This window comes from Sycon ciliatum, chromosome 3 (assembly GCF_964019385.1).
Source record: "Sycon ciliatum chromosome 3, ocSycCili1.1, whole genome shotgun sequence".
Taxonomy (NCBI): domain Eukaryota; kingdom Metazoa; phylum Porifera; class Calcarea; order Leucosolenida; family Sycettidae; genus Sycon; species Sycon ciliatum.
Genome location: NC_088645.1, coordinates 44295251 through 44306932, shown reverse-complemented (window position 1 = coordinate 44306932; position 11682 = coordinate 44295251).

Here is an 11682-nt window from a genome sequence, read left to right as displayed (position 1 = left end):
TAGTCCGATTTTATCATGTTTTTCTTCTATATCATGTTAAGTTAAGTTAAGCTTAAAATCAAATGTTCACCAGTTGTAGTCTTTGGGGTGCTAAGTCGAATGGTCTTGGTCGAAGGAAGCTGAGACGCTCCCTTTCTCCTTTGTTCCCAATCGAACTCAAGCACTTCCTCCGAAACTGGGAGACTGCGCCCTACTAGATACGGATCTGTATGCAAAATGTCACTAAAAGTGCCATTTCGTTCTTATAAAAGCACGGATGACCGCGATTGGCCCATATGTTGTAGTCTTTTGGAGGCTGAGCCGACTGGTTTTGGTCCGAAAAGGCATCGATGTAGCGTTCGGCCCTTACTCCCAATCGAACATGGTTGAACAAGCGGTACCGTGCTCCTGCGTGCACCAGTCACCTGGTCACCGCGCCAGCAGGCGACAAATTTCACACCAAGGTTCAACTCAAAGGTGCAAAAGGTTCAACTCGAGTGACAGAAACTCACTCAAACGTGCTGTTAGTTGTAGCCTGCACGGCTCTGCAGGCACAGTGACCAGGTGACTGGTGTACGCACGAGCACATGACCGTTAGTCCAGCCATGTTCTATTGGGAGTAAGGGCCGAATGCTGCATCGCAGCCTTTTCAGACCAAACCCAATCGATTCAGCGTCCAAAAGACTACAACATATGCAATCGCGATCATCCGTGCTTTTATAAGAACGACATCGCGCTTTTAGTGAGATTTTGCATACAAATCCCAATCTAGTAGGGCACAGTCTCCCAGTTTCGGTGGAAGTGCTCGAGTGTCTCAGCTTCCTCGGACCAAGACCATTCGACTCTCCACCCCGAAGACTACAACTGGTGAATATTTGATTTTAGGCTCAACTTCCCCTCTAGCAGTCCGATTATGTCCTAAATTTCAATGAATGCCGCAGACATCACTACGCAACATGACAACTTCTTAGAGGTTTATATTGTAGTTATTTCCGGACCTGTGGTAGACTTCTTACAATATGTCCTCTTCTGGTAGAATATGTGAATAGGCATACCATTTAGCAAATGACTAAGACAACATTCCCATGGTGCTGTTCATGCTCCATGCTAGCTAAGTCTCCAAATACAGTATGATCCTGAGTCCTGGATTGGATTTTTGGATTGGTTTATTTAACGTCGAATAACAAACAGGCAGTGTTGCCTTATAACATGAGATCGACTAAAGTTATAGGCACACACATGTAAGGAAAAGATTAAAAGAAAAAAAGAAAAAATGGAGTAGGATTTAAGACAGCAGAGGAAAGATTGCATAATTATTTGATCAGTGAGCAACGTAAGTCAGTGCATTTTTCAGGTGGGGTAAGAGAGCGGTCCGGAATTGACCTGGTTTCTTCAGTGATCGTATAGATGCAGGCAACTTATTCTAGAGAGCGGAACATTGAGATGAAGGGCTGTGTGTGGCGGCGGCAGATATGATCCTCGCTAAAAGAAGCAGGGGAACATTTGTGCTGCTCGTTCGACGGGTGTGTGACAGAGGTGTAACAATGTCATGAAGAAGCACACTACAGTTATTATGAATTACACGAAAGGTTAGCAGGAGGAGTTTGCGGCAATACAGTGATTGCAGGGGTTGAATGCTGTGGCGTTCAAAAAGAGGGGCAGTTGCAGACAGGAAATGAGCAGAGCAGACAACACACACCGCTCGCTTGAGAAGTTTCTCAAGACGATCACGTTGTGTAGAGGAAAGGGAAGAGGAAAAGCTGTTGCATTCGTATTGGAATGTGGGTAAAATTATACATCTCAAGTAGGACCAGATGTGCTCCTCCAGAGTCTGGCTGCACGACACACTCTCTCTGGGCTGTGCTACATGTACAAGCTTCAGTGCATCGGAAGCCCACAACAGCTGACCAACATTGTCCCACCAGCTGTACCCACTGTGGTTCGTCCACGAACCCGACACACGCACGCGGTGACCCATCCTCACCAGCTCCTCAATACCCTACCACCAGCTGCACCAGAGAACATCAGGCGGTCCTTCCCGTTTGCCCACATCAGTTTGTGAAATCAACTGCCACCCTCCCTGTTCCAGCCACCAATGTCCCTGCAATTGCTGCACCGCTTCAAGGCAGCTGCATGGAAGCACTTGCTACACACTGACTGGCTGTGGGCTACAGACCACCTCTGAAAGCCACCGCTACACACACACACCTGCGACGAAGTTGCCAGCCACTCTGGTCTAGATTCACCCTGCCGTATCACTCGAGAGCTACCCACACATCTCTCAATCTCCCCCTTTTTTCCACAATTATTATTCCCTTCTTGTTTGTTTTGTCTTATTTTTTTATTTCATTTTGTTGTCTTTAGTCACTTTCTTATGTTGGCTCATAATAAACTTATGATTAATTTTGATGCATACATGGCACTGTGACGCCGAGACCCATGGTCGGCAGAGTCCATGTATTTCATCAACACAGCTATTAACTGGCATTGTGGATAGCGCCTACCCAGTCCAATGTACTTTTTGTCTTTCAACATGATTTGTAGGTTTGTGTTCTCTTTAAAAAAAGAGAAAAAAAAGTTGGGTGACATGGCATCGGGAGGCACTGCCTGTGGCGGAAGAGAATGGCTATCTTTGAGGACACTGTCTTGGCTTTATGGTCAACCATTGTGTTCCATTTCAGGTCGTCATTGATGTGCAAGCCCAGGTACTTGGCGCTTGTCACTTGCTGGAGGACTGTAGCTGCACAGTGCACATTCAATGTCTTGTCGTCATGACGATTGGCAGGAATAAACAATATTTGTGTTTTTCGACTATTCAGGATTAGGTTGCGCTCACCAAGCCAGTTGCTGAGATGGGTGATGGCTGAAGAAAGGTTGTGTGACAGCACTACCTTGTCCTTCCTGCTATCGTGTAGCATGATGTCGTCCGCGAATTGGGTTACCTGGTCGGCAAACTGATCCACTTCACTGGCGACATCCCTGACATATATGACAAACAATAGTGGTCCCAGTACAGACCCTTGGGGGAACCAACTTGAGCATGTGAAAGATGAGCTGCTATCGCCGCTGATGACGACTTGTTGTTGTCGATTTGAGAGGTAGTCGCTTAACCAGTTCAGGGCTGTGCCGGAGATTCCAAGCTCTAATAGGTCTTCGACAAGTGTCTGATGCTGGACCTTGTCAAAGGCCTTTGACATGTCCAGTAAAGCAGCGCCAGTTGACAGCCCGTCATCTCGGGCTCTTAGGAATTTGTCTGTAACCATTGTGAGAGCATCCTCTGTAGAGTGCTGGCGTGTGAAGCCAAATTGACTGAGTTGCTCATGGACGATACGCTCAAGCAGCTTGGAGACTAGAGGGAGCAAAGAGACAGGTCTATAGTTGGTGGGTTGACTGGGGTCACCACCTTTGTAGACGGGAGTGATGTTGGCGATTTTCATGCTCAGTGGCAGCTGGCCTTCGGACAATGATTTGTTGAAGATGAGCATCAGTGAGGGTGCAAGAAGGTCAGCGCAGGATTTAAGAATCGTTCCTGGCAAGCCATCACTGCCAGTAGCTTTTGTTGTGGCTATTGACGATAGGAGCTTACGCAAACGGGCAGTGGTAACAGGCTTAAAGATTGAAAGGCTATTCGGAGACTGGGGCCTTGAGGTAGAGTCAAAGCTGGGGACGTTGAGGATCATTGAATATGCCTGCAAACACATTACCAATGTGATCTGGGAGCATTTGGGAAAAGTGTGGACTGGCCGCCGTCCGCTCAGCTGATTCAATACACGCCCAGTCCGCCTTGGGTTCCCCGTAGCGTTCACAAATGCTTCATTGTAATGCTGTTCCTTCAGAATAAGTATGTATGCGAAGTGTATCGGGGGATGCATGCAGTGCAATAGTGCGGGTTCGAATCCCAGGTTATGTCTAAAAAAAATAGGAGAAATGAAAAAACTATTTTTGCCTAGGTCATCAAGGCAAAAAGCATAGCGTAGGGCCCTGAGCTTCCAAGCTCTCTAGTTTCTAGTGGTGAAACAAACATTGAAATCGGACCAAAATCGAATTTGGCTAGTCCCCGGTTGTTCTAGACCAAGTAGGTGTCTTGTGAAGTCATGTCCACTACTCTTGTGAGTCATAGCCTCTTTCTCGACACATAACGCATGTATTATCACTCCATCCGTTCTAGAATTACTACGATAGACACTAGAGCAGAGTGTACACACTTGTGACAACGAACGAATATTCCAAAGGGGAAAATATTACTTTCATCGGGTTCCAAAACGAATATCAATCGAATATTCGAATATTCCTTGCAACCATAATGTTTAGTCCTGCTAACCATAGTCTCCACATACAGTATGTTGCTTAGTTCAGCTAACCATAGTCTCCGTACAATACCTTGTCGTGCGAGCCAGAGTCTCTATAATTATACAGAATGATGGTTAGTTCTGTGAGCCAGAGTCTCTATAATTATACAGAATGATGGTTAGTTCTGTGAGCCAGAGTCTCCATATACAGAATGATGGTTAGTCCTGTGAGCCAGAGTCTCCATATACAGAATGATGGTTAGTCCTGTGAGCCAGAGTCTCCATATACAGTACGATGGTTAGTCCTGTGAGCCAGAGTCTCCATATACAGAATGATGGTTAGTCCTGTGAGCCAGAGTCTCCATATACAGTACGATGGTTAGTTCTGTGAGCCAGAGTCTCCATATACAGAATGATGGTTAGTTCTGTGAGCCAGAGTCTCCATATACAGAATGATGGTTAGTTCTCCAAAGTATGTACAGTATGCTTGTTAGTCGTCTAAAACTCAAACATCTACTTACAGCATGTTGCTGATTGCCTTCCTGTTTGTATTATCATGTGTTCCAGCAGGAGCCTTGCAATATATTTCAAAAAGAAGTATGAGAGAGAAGAAGGGCGAGCAACCAGGAGCCAGCCCTGGCACAGGTGATGTCAGTAATAACCCTCCGTTCGTACCATTACAACCAAGAAACAGCAACAGCGCTGGAATGGAAACGTATCTTAACTTGGCTGAGTCTAAGGAGAAACAATTGCTGGCCGGCCAGAAAACTGGGCTGTACGGAAACCTCAACCAACCAGAGCAGAGTACATTTGATAGCAGCACTGGGTTGCTTGCAACTGATGGTGATATCTATGATGAACTTAGTGCGGGTCAGGCGCAAAACAAACAGCAAGAGAAAGAGGTAGCAACAAAACCATCACAAGGCGACACACCCGCACAATTAATAGAGACCGGCTTCACTTCGCATGAAGATCTCCAATCCATTTATGGTAACGGAGAATCATGCAGTGCCTCAAAACGGAACAGTGTCGATTTGTACGGTAATTGTTCGTCCCCAAGACCATCTTGTGGAGATTTCAGTGCAGTCATCGGTGATAATCTGAGACCGGGTGGCATGTTGTCAAATCTAAAGGTTTCGCCGCATCTTCCGAGCCCTGACGGTGGTTCATATGATGATCCAAGCAAACAGACAGCAGGAATGATGAGAGGCAGTCCTGGCAAGGCATCAACCACCGTGAAATCTTCTGACGAAGCAGGGCCGGATAAAGACAAGTTGTCTTGTCCATCTCAACAGAGCAGCGAGGATATGTATGGTAATGGTTTGTTGCCAAAGACATCATGCGGCATTATTAGCTCAGCTTCTGGGATCCATACGAATGCTGAAGAAATAATGAAACTTCCACCAAATCTCCCGAGCGTCAATGGTAGCTCTTACGACAACCTCAGCAAAATGAGAACAAATACCATCGGAGCTCCAGGTGCAGATCTCATCGAAGAGGACATTTTTGAGGCGGATGCGGCTTCAGGAATCTATGAAGCCGATCCAGTGCTGCTGGCATCGTCTGCTGCCACCAAAACTGGGATGCGTCTTACTAAGGCAGAGGTCAAACTTCCGAAACTCTTATCAACTGGTCTAGAGAATGGGACTGACCTTGAGGAAACATACGCGAATGGTGAATCACGCGCAGTCTCTCGTGAGGACAGTATAGAAGTATATGGCAACGGGTATTCTCCTCGGAACTCTACCAGAGATGTAAGCCGAGATGGAACGCAGGAACCAGCACGTAGAATCGATACACCCGCACTACTGCCATGCCGAGCCTTGCCCACGACGAATTCAGAGGATGAGGAGGATCTTTATACAGAGCTTCCTGACGGAAATCCACCCCAGGAAGATATAATTCCTCCCAGCATCAGATCTGATGAAGAGAAAAATGGACGACAGGATATCTATGGTAGTATTGACTAAGCAAGGATGGAATCATTCTTTGTATGAATGAGAATCAGTCGACAGACCGTCTTCAAATCAATTTTACCCCGCCTTATTCGCAAATCAGACTACGAACATCACAGTCTACAGACAGGGTAACGTTTCACTCAACCTGATACCACCATCTCTGTTGTACCCCTCTACCTGATACCACCATCTCTGTTGTACCCCACTGCCAGTGTCAGTCATTGCACAAAAAGAATCTTTGTCTCTTATCCTTCAAGGGTCTGGTGTCACCACCAGATAGTACTCACCCCCCCCCATTTTTACCTTCCTTTTCATCCTCATAATTATTTGCCCGGCTGTCTCCTTGTTAGGCTGTTCTGCTAACCTTGTTATCAGTAGCCATCTGTCATTACACTCCTCCTCACCTACCCAGGTTTCAACGTTCAGCAGGTTTCTTGCTTTATTCCCATCAGACAATTGCTTACTTCCAGCATATAATGTCTCGTCATGGTAGGTTTCCGTTCCGCCGTTCGAAATCACAACCCATGGCATCAAAATAAGTATATTCCACCAACAATCCTTCTTTTCTTCTTTTCTCTGTGCTGATCTTTCTCAAATCCTCATATCTCTTGTTACCGTTTATACATCAAGTTCTAACACTGCCCTCTCTCGCCTGCCTTTCCCATAACTTCTTCCTCTCTCCGTTCTGGTTCTTGCTAATGAGAGTCGATTGGGTTCGACATTTGCTAGGAGATTTCTTCATTTGTCTTCTGTTCTGAAATCTGTCCAGATAGTATTTCCGTTTCTGACTTCGCCCTAAAGAAAAATGGAACAATCAACACGATGTGCACGTGCAGTGCCAATAAATGATGATTTCATTGCAGTGCCAATTAATGATGATTTCATTGCAGTCCCAATAAAAATAATGATGATTTCATTGCATTTCCTGCCACTAAACGTATCCCTTGCCATTGTACATGCCTTATCATTTCACCATGAATATCCAATGATCATTTTTACGCAGATGTTTTTGTCTTACTTCTTGCTTTGTATGTGTCTAAAGTAGGGGTACAACGGTTACCCTTTCAGGTAACAAACGGGTATCTGGCTTAACGGGCGGGTTATCGGGTACCCTTTATCCGCTATACTTTTTTCCAAAAACATTGCATTTGCTTGAGATCGTAAGCGCAACATGTCTTTTGCAGGCATTCTGATAGAAGAGAGATTTGCGGGCAACAATTGCTACAGTAGCCTTCCGGATTTCACGCCAGGAGGATATGCGAAGTCATGCAAGTACACTATACCGCGACAAGCACAGTGTGCACAATCACTGCGCTACATGCTAACAGTCGAAATTGTCATAGCTACAATGGATACCTTGATATGTAGCAGGATTGAACGAGGAAAAACACACTCAGAACTGTGCACTGAACTGTACAACTGTACAAACTAGCTTCTAATACTGTACCCTACAATCCTACACGACTATCGTGTACTCGTTTGCTAACGGATCAGCAGCTAAACAGACGGATACCCGGATCACCCCTTTCACCCCTAGTCTAAAGCCTAGTTCACATTCGAAGGGGGCGACGACACACGACGTAAGAATCGACGGGAAGCGACGGGACACTCTGACGGCCTCCAATGGGAACACCAGGAACGGGAACGCAACCGTACTGTCGTACGGATGGAAAAGCGACGATAAGAGGATCGATCCAACCTTTCCTACCGTAGACGGGCGCAGACGGGGACGCAAGCGCACAAAACAGCTCCACTTTGAGTTTTAACAGGAGACGGTGTTGCGCGTCGACTACTCCCGATTCGTACTTGGAAATTTTTAAGATTTTGAACTCTGCGCTTCCCATTGTTGAACGCCATTGTTGGACATTCTGACACAACGCAAGGCAACAATTACATTATGACTAGAGAGAGCTCGACTCAAGAGGCGACGCAACGCAACGCAACAACTACATTATGACTAGAGAAAGCTCGACTAAAGAGAGCGATTATTTGAAGAGAATTGAGAGAGAGACTTGAAGAGAGCCAACGCAATATAGGGCCTGGGTATCTATGGCAAACAAGTAGCTACCCAGGCCAATGGAAGGAAAGGTGAGAATGACGTAGTACGGGTGCATGTTGGCCAGCTAGGGGAAAAGGGTATACTGTACGGGCGGAGGTACCTAACACCATGATAACTCGCAGAATGGCTAACACGACTTGAGGTGAAGTTTAGCAAGATAAGGTCTGATGTCACATAAGGTATTTAGGGATAGTTCAGGACTGTGACAGACGAACTGATCATTTCCTGGAGCTATTATTTGAATAGCACACCTTCCGAAGCTACTTTTTTTGGTCTTCATTAAAAAATGGTTTTGTAAACTTGACTCCGCTTCATTTCAGGAGAAATAATGGAAAAGAAGTCCCGAAAAACAAGAAATTTGGTCCAAAGGTCTTCCGTCACGGACCGTGCTTTATGACGCATCCGTCATAAAGCACATGGTTGCATCCGCACCGATCAAGCACGTCTGGATGTGACTGCAAGTGGCCTATGGAGTGGCCGGTTTGAGCGCACCTACATCGATGTGCGAGTTTTTAACCCACTTGCGCCATCAAACCGTGCCACCTCAAGTCCTTCCTGCTACACAAAGCATAAGAAGGAGAAGAGAATGAGCTATGAGCAGCGCACTCGTGAGATTGAGCAATCATCGTTTGTCCCCGCTATTTTTTCGACCACTGTATTGTATTGTATTGTATTTTATTATTTTACTTGGGCATTCCCAACATACCCTAAGGTCTTCTTACAGGGTGCCCAAGATGAATGAAATTGTTAAGTTCCTGGCGAAATGAATTGGGGATATGATTTGTGCGAAGGGATTCGGGAAGCGCATTAAAGCGGTCAGCACCAAGGAATGAAATAGATCTGTATCCAGCTTGGGCTTGCACAATGGGTAAGGAAAGGGAATTATTTACTTGGCCGCGGGTTACTCTGTCTGTGTGAGCGCAGTCACGGCGAAGGGAGAACATGTCAGAGAGGAGTGAACTGCAGATATTGTGGATGCAACGGAACACGAAGAATATGGACTTAGTATGATATCTTTTGTCTAAGCTAATTATGTGGTATCGCTCAAGCAAGTATGATGTCCGCGTGAATGTGTCATGCTCAAATATGCATCTAAGTGCTCTCTTACTTATGCGTAGCAGCTGATCTCTCACATTGTCAGCGAGGCAGTGGACATAGGCAATGCTGGCGTACTCGAGCTTGCTCTGGACTACTGACAAGTAGAACTGCCTTCTGGCCTGGACAGCAAGGTTCCTCCTTCCACGTCGAAAAGCACCTAGTTTCTTTCCGATGTCTTCCCTGAGGGAGTTAACGTGGGCACTGAAACTTAAAGTTGAATCGAGAGTCAGTCCTAAATACTTAACTTCGTCAGACGGGGCAATAACAGTCGAACCACAGACAATGCTCAGGTTAGGTGGGGGATGTGAGCGTCTGCTGTGGATCAGTAGTACTTGGCTCTTGTTGGAGTTCAGGAGCAGGCCGCGATCTGTGAGGTGCTGCTTAACCCCTGAAAAATCGTCTTCTAAGCAAGACATGAGAATTCGTGGACACTTTCCAGAGGCATACAGGGTGGTGTCGTCTGCATAAAGAAGGCATTGGGAACGCAATGGCAGAGTGGGGACAAGTCGAGTGTAGATGCTGAAGAGGGTAGGGCCTAGGACGGAACCCTGGGGAACGCCCCTAGTGCAGGTTCTACAGTCACTTGAGGTTCCGTTCACTTCTACGCGTTGCTGTCGGTGAGACAGATACGACTTGAACCACTCAAGAGCATTTCCACGGATCTTCAGATTGTGAAGGTCATCTATTAGCGTTTGATGGTGGACGCGGTCAAAGGCTTTGCTCATATCGAGCAGCAGTACGGCCGTATAGTCTCCGGTATCCATGCTTCTCTGCCAGTTGTTGATGGCAAGTGTTAAAAGGTCCTCAGTACTGTGGTTCCGCCTGTATGCAAACTGTTCATTTGGAATTGCTCCGGGTGTGATGTCCAGATGGTCGTGAAGCTGCTGGAGCACTAGTGATTCCAAGACTTTGGAGATAATGGGCAGTAGCGAGACTGGGCGATAGTTGGAACTGTCGTAGGGGTCGCCTTTCTTAAACACTGGACACACAGACGCTAGTTTGTAGGCTGACGGTACCTTTCCGCTAGACAATGACTGGTTGAAGATGGAAGTTAAGGAATTGGCCAGCTCGGCGGCATGGTGTTTCAAGATGTAAGCTGGTATGCCGTCTGATCCAGATGCTTTCGTGGTATTCAATCGTTCGAGAATCTTCGTTACTGCTGCTGTTGTAACGGGTTGGAATTCGAGAAGGCAGTTGTCTAAACAGTCGTCCGCCGGAGTGTCTGGGGTCGTAAGAGCAGCGCGGTGTTCATCATGGACGATATTGCCTAGGGTATCTGACAAAGATGAGAGGGAGGCTTTCGGTGTGGGGTGGGATTTTCTCCTTCCAGTTAGTTGATTCAGCACTGCCCATTGGAGTCTAGGATTTCCTGTAGCGGCACTGAACTTATCTTTGTAGTACACACTTTTTCAGTTTGCGGTTTAGTAAAGTTCCTTGACGACGTATTGCACGATGCTGCTGTCGGAGGCGGTCATCCATGGGGTGCTTTATTAAGGCGCGGTGGGCTGAGCTTCGTCGATGAAACATCTGTTTCAGCTCTGGGGTGACCCAGGGCTGGGGGCGGGGTTTGGAGTAAGCTGCGCGCTTCTGGGTAACGAATGGTGCAAGATCATCTAGTACTGTCATGACACTTTGTTGCCAGTGGCTTGCCGCTGCATTTAGAGTATAACCGCCGGATACATCTGAGGGGTCAAGGATGTGTTTGAGAGCTGCAGACGTTACACTACGGTCAAGGTGAGCCAGGCTAGGTTGGCGTCTTCGAGAGAATTGCTCGTGTGGCTGTTCAAAGTTGGCTCTACTAACACGGACAGAGAGGCCAATAAGATAGTGGTCGGACAGGCCATCGACGCTGTGAACAAATGTACTATGAAGAGACATGGGAGAGGAAGACGGAGCAGCCGTTGTCATTGTTGTCGGTATGAGTGCAAGGTCTAGGCATGACTGACTAGGAACTCTGGTGGGCTGTAGTATGACGTTTTGTAAGCTGTGGTCAGCGCAGAGGCCTTGTACATAGCGGGCGTTTGGGTGAGGTGGGACAGAGAGCATGTTGACATTGTAATCACCGAGGAGGAGGATGTCCGGACATGTCGCGGAGGCCATCTGCACGCTATTGTCGAGCTGCTCCCAGAAATCCACATGGCTGTCGGGAGCGCGGTATACGCAGCCGATGGATAGAAATGGATTCGTTCGGCTATGGGTGTGCAACCCAACGAATATGGTCTCTAGCCTGTCGTTGACTTGAAGTTGCCTGGATTTCAGTTATTCCTGCACATACATGGCAACGCCGCCACCCTTTCTG